The sequence below is a fragment of the Egretta garzetta genome, unplaced genomic scaffold (assembly GCF_000687185.1).
Source record: "Egretta garzetta isolate BGI_Z169 unplaced genomic scaffold, ASM68718v1 scaffold799, whole genome shotgun sequence".
Lineage (NCBI taxonomy): Eukaryota > Metazoa > Chordata > Aves > Pelecaniformes > Ardeidae > Egretta > Egretta garzetta.
Window position 1 is genome coordinate 160,299 of NW_009260759.1, and position 4,696 is coordinate 164,994.

At 54.1% G+C, this 4,696-nt stretch overlaps 1 long non-coding RNA gene across 3 annotated transcripts in view; it reads left to right on the forward strand.

Moving 5' to 3' along the window:
* LOC118453027 overlaps window positions 1–3,981 on the forward strand; it is an 18,838-nt gene extending 14,857 nt beyond the window's left edge. For 2 of the 3 annotated variants that reach the window (XR_004842911.1, XR_004842909.1), the window contains 2 exons: window positions 554–737; window positions 886–1,327. This is a non-coding gene — a long non-coding RNA (uncharacterized LOC118453027). Of the gene's footprint in view, window positions 1–553; window positions 738–885; window positions 1,328–3,896 lie in introns of those variants that run through there. The other variant, XR_004842910.1, reaches the window with a different exon arrangement.
* The last annotated feature ends 715 nt before the right edge of the window (window positions 3,982–4,696 follow it).

The window sequence follows — 4,696 nt, forward strand, 5'->3', positions numbered from 1 at the left end:
CGCCCCCGGCACAACCCCAGTTCTTCCCATCATTGGGCAGGTTGGCAGCCCCCATGTGACAGTGAAGGTGGCACTGGGGGTGGCACTGGCTCCGATTCCCCAGCCCGGGGTGGCATCTGCAGACAGACTGTGAGGTTCATCCCACCCCAGCCCCGCTCTGCCCCCCAGGGGACACGTCGTTGCGCCTGCAGAGGTGGTTTGGATTGAGCCCAGCTCTCTTGGTCGCTCCTCTTTATGCTCGCCTAGGTCCCACAACACAAGAAAAACGATGGTGTCCACCCCCCCCATCCCCCAAGGATGCAGAAACCTCCCGTCCACCTTCCTTACACCCGCGGCGCTGGAGCACCAGCCCCACACCGAGCTCCTCCCCAGCGTGCGTTAACCCAAAGACCCCGTCTACTCCATCAGAGCTCGTCCCACCGCAGCCACCCAGCTCAGCCTGGCGAGGTCAGGGCAGATCCTCAGGCTCTAGATCCAACTCAGAAATGCCAAACGACTTGACGTCACCAGCGACTAAGCAGCCGATTGCGAAAATAAATGTTTTCTATTTGAGATAAGTGGTTCCTCTGCGCTCCCATGGGATGTCCTGAGTGGGACGGAGCTGGACCTGGAGGCATGGCAATGCCGTGCCGGCCTTCAGACCATGCAAGGAACAACCAACTCTTGCCCTGGTGGACCATCCCTGCAGACCCATGGCAGATGGAGAGAGGCCAGGATGTCCCAGGACAACAGTTTAGGTGAGCTGGTGAGTTGTACTGAAAGGAGGTGAGTAAGCGGTTGTGCCAAAGCTCAGCTCTCCTGGGACCAAGAGGGAAGCCTGGTCCCCCCCGGGGACAGCATGGAGTGGAGCTGGGCTCACCAGGGGTTTTGGAGACTTGCTTACAGGGAAGAGACTGAAAGGGCTCCATTTGGTTTGCAACCAAGCAGATGGCAGAGAGGGGTCAGACACATCCAGGACTGAATGAAGAGCATCCACAGGAGGCGTGGGGCTCAGAGACAGCAACAGGCTCAGGTTGACCAAGATGTGCTGTCAGCCCACCAAGGGCTGCGGTTTTGAGGGGACACCTCAACCCCTTGCTAAAGAAACCTTGGCTCCCACCTTGACCCCGCAAAAGAGCTCCCACTTGAGGTTCCTATAGCCTCGCTGGGGTTCTTGGTGTGCCTCAGCCCTGTTTTCCCAGGCTATGGACCTCGCTCTCCACCCACTTGTGGTTTGGTAGTGTCCTTGCTTTCTTTTTTTTCACCTTTTCTTTCTTTGCAAAGCACTTGCCAGCCCCGCAGGAGCCCTGCACACCATAGAATCATGGAATGGTTTAGGTTGGAGAAGACCTTTAAGGTCACCAAGCCCAACCGTTCCCCTAACCCTGCCATCCCACCCCCAAACCCTGTCCCTAAGCACCTCATCTGCCCAGCTTTTAAATCCCCCCAGGGATGGGGACTCGACCCCTTCCCTGGGCATCCCCTTCCAGTGCCTGACAGCCCTTGTGGGGAAGGAATTTTTCCTGGTGTCCAACCTAACCCTGCCCTGGTGCACCTTGAGGCCATGAGACCATCTTCCAGGCTCAGATCTGCTGAGGACACCCCAGCACCGGGACCATCTCCCACCTAAACCAAAGCAAGGCTGCTCAGGAGGGATGGATGTGAGTAGGGAGAGGGCAGGGGAAGACCAGGAGGGGAGGTGGGCAGAGGGGCTGGGACGCGGTGGGAATTCAAATCTTCCATCTGGTATCTTCTCACTGAATCGAGCAAGCTGGGCTTTTTTTTTTTTTTTCCTTTTTCTTTCTCTGCATATTTAAGGGCTGAAATTTTCACTGATCTGTCAAAACGAGCGCTATAAAACCCCCAGCTAGCTGGAAAAGCAAAGTTATTGAAACCAGTTTGGTGACTCATGACCTTTCCATGAAAAGCTTCTATTAATATTCCTGCAAAAAACGCTCCCTGAAAGAACAAATTGAAATGTTTCAGGGGAAAAAAATAGCCAAATAGCTGCAAAGTAGCCCAAGCTGGGTACGAAAGCCTGCCCGAGCAGATCGGGGTGCTTAGCTGATCCCGCCCGCAGATCCAAGCTCATTGTGTTTCTCCTTTTGCTCAAGGATATCAGCAACAAACCCCAAATTCGCTTCCTTTGTCCCAACCCATTTGCCAGCGAAATTAAATTAAATGGTTTTTTTTTTTTAAACAAAAAAAAAAGGGAAAACAATAAAAAAAAAATTAATAAAACCATAAAATCCCGGGCCCAAGCCCATGCCCCAGCTGGTGTTAATTGGCAGCTCCCCAGCTCTCGGCAGAGCGAGCCAGCGCCTCTGAGCGCGGGATCAGAGGCCCCTGGATCCTGCCTAAATCCTGCCCTCCCTGGGGTATTTTTTCCTCGCCTTTTGTTTTTCCTGGCTTTCCCAGGCCCCCTCTGATCTATTGTCTGCCCGCATGACCAACATCTGATCTTCGGCGCTGGCTTGACGACGCTCGCGTGGGAGCAATGCACCCAGGCGATGCCCTGCCGGCACGGCGGGCTCTGGTGGGGAGGAAGGAGCAAAGTCACGGGGTTCCATCCCAGCAGGTCTCCTTATCGACCTGTTCCTGAGCATCTTGGACTTCTTGATGTAATATCGGGTGTTTTTTCAACCGTTGGCCCTCTCCAAGCTCCTGTCCGTGGCTACTGCCATCCCTGAGGAGCCGACACGAGCGCAGGGAGGATGGGGCTGAGCCAAAGCCCTCTCGTCTCCCAAATCATCGCCAGGTCTCCCTGGGACAGGGGCCGAGGTGGCTCTTTGAGGTTGCCTTCCCACCTGGGCCCCCACCCGGCACGAAGGATGTTTGAGAGCAACCCACAGAAGACCACGAAAACACACCTTGCCTTGAAATAGAGACAAGCGCGGCGCCGTCATCCCGAGTGAAAAAGCAGCAGCCGGGCGGGCGTCACTGGGGAGGCCAAGGGGTTGGGAAGGGCTTCGCTGCGAGCACCGATGGGCAACGGGACACGCGCCTGGTCAGCAAGGCCACGGGAGCTCGGCGGGTCCGTGGAGCACGATTTTAAGAAATACCTTGTGGCTGAGCTTGAATTGAGGGGGGTTTCTACTGGAAATGGGTGTAGGTTGGTTGACCAAGCCCCATCTCAAAGTGCAGAGAGGCCATCCTCCTCCTTGTCCTCATCCTCATCCTCCTCTTCACAGAAAGGGTTGTCAGGCTCTGGAATGGGCTGCCCAGGGAGGTGGTCAAGTCTCCATCCCTGGAGGTATTTAAAAGGAGGAGAGATGAGGTGCTTAGGGACAGGGTTTAGTGGTGGGATGGCAGGGTTAGGTTAAAGGTTGGACTTGATGATCTTAAAGGTCTTTTCCAACCAAAGCAATTCTATGATTCTATGATTCCTTCTCCTCCTCCTCCTCCTCCTCTTCAGGCCATAGGGTTGGAGGTTCTTGAGGTCAAGAGAAGGCAGCAGTACACCAGTGTAGGTTATTCAGGATGAAGATAAGACCAACAAGATGAGAATATTCATCTGTTACATGCAGCAGGACAAAAAGAAATTAATAAATTCCTTGCTTTTTAAAGGATTTTTCTCCTGCCGCCTCCCAGTTGTGCTCAGCCTGGGTTGCCGCATCCCCGTCCCCTCCAGTCTGGGGGTAGGTGGGGATCCCACGGCAGCACGGTGCAAGGCTCATCGGCATAGGAGAGCTCCGTAGTACGTTTTATCTTGCTGTTAGTTAACTATTTTCTATATGGCAACTTGTGTTAAGAAAAAAAAAAAGGAGCTCATTGAAAAAAATATCTATAGAGGCGCAGGCATCTGTTAACTCAACAATTTATGATTTATTGAGATTATTTTAGGGATTTTGATGAATTACTGATGCTGGTTTAAACTATATCGTTCCCCTAACACCTCTTTGTGCTCTCATTGTAAGACCGAACAACAAGGGAAGATTTTAGCAAAGATTACGGAGCGCTGCTGGGGCTGGACCCCGATACCCCAAGGAGCATCGTGCCAGGACTTCAGTGCTGCTCCAGAGAGACCCAGGGTGAGAGCTCCTGACCACCAGGAGCCGGGAGCAACGCCAGGAGAATGTGATGAGCAGAGACAGCTTGGACGGGGTGCACCGACACCGGAGAAGAAACGCTTTGGAGAGGCAGAGAGGGCACAGGCGGGAGATGGGAGGGTTGTAGGGGTTCTCAAGGGTGTAGGACCTTCTTGGAGTGGGTGGCTGGGCATCGGTCACCAGTGGACTCCAGTTACATGTGTTGATTCTAGTGGTGTGGTAGCAGAGGGTTGAAGACTATGCAATATATGGAGAGACCTGGGCAGGATATTTTATATCTTGGGATCTGAACCTGGGCTTCCAAACTTGGCTGGAAGAGGATGCAGCTCCCCCAGCATTTCTGCAGGGAGAAGGAAGGGGGGTTATTGGTAGGCAAGTGCAGGGGTGGTGTGAGGAAACAATACTGCTCCCAGTGCTTGGTTTCAGGGGCAGAACGGGCTGTGGATCCAGCTGGGAACAGGGTCTGGACCTGTTCCACCCTCTCTGTCTGCAGTAGCTGCCATGTTATTGGAGGGGAATTTGATGGTGGATGAGTATTGGCTTCCACCTGTATGATAAGGGCTATTGTAGGCTGCCCGAAACGTAGCCAGAGGGAGGGAGGTGGATGGAAGGGTGGGTGGAGGGATGGGGGGAGGGATGGGGGGGGGGCTGGAGGGGGGGAGGGGGGG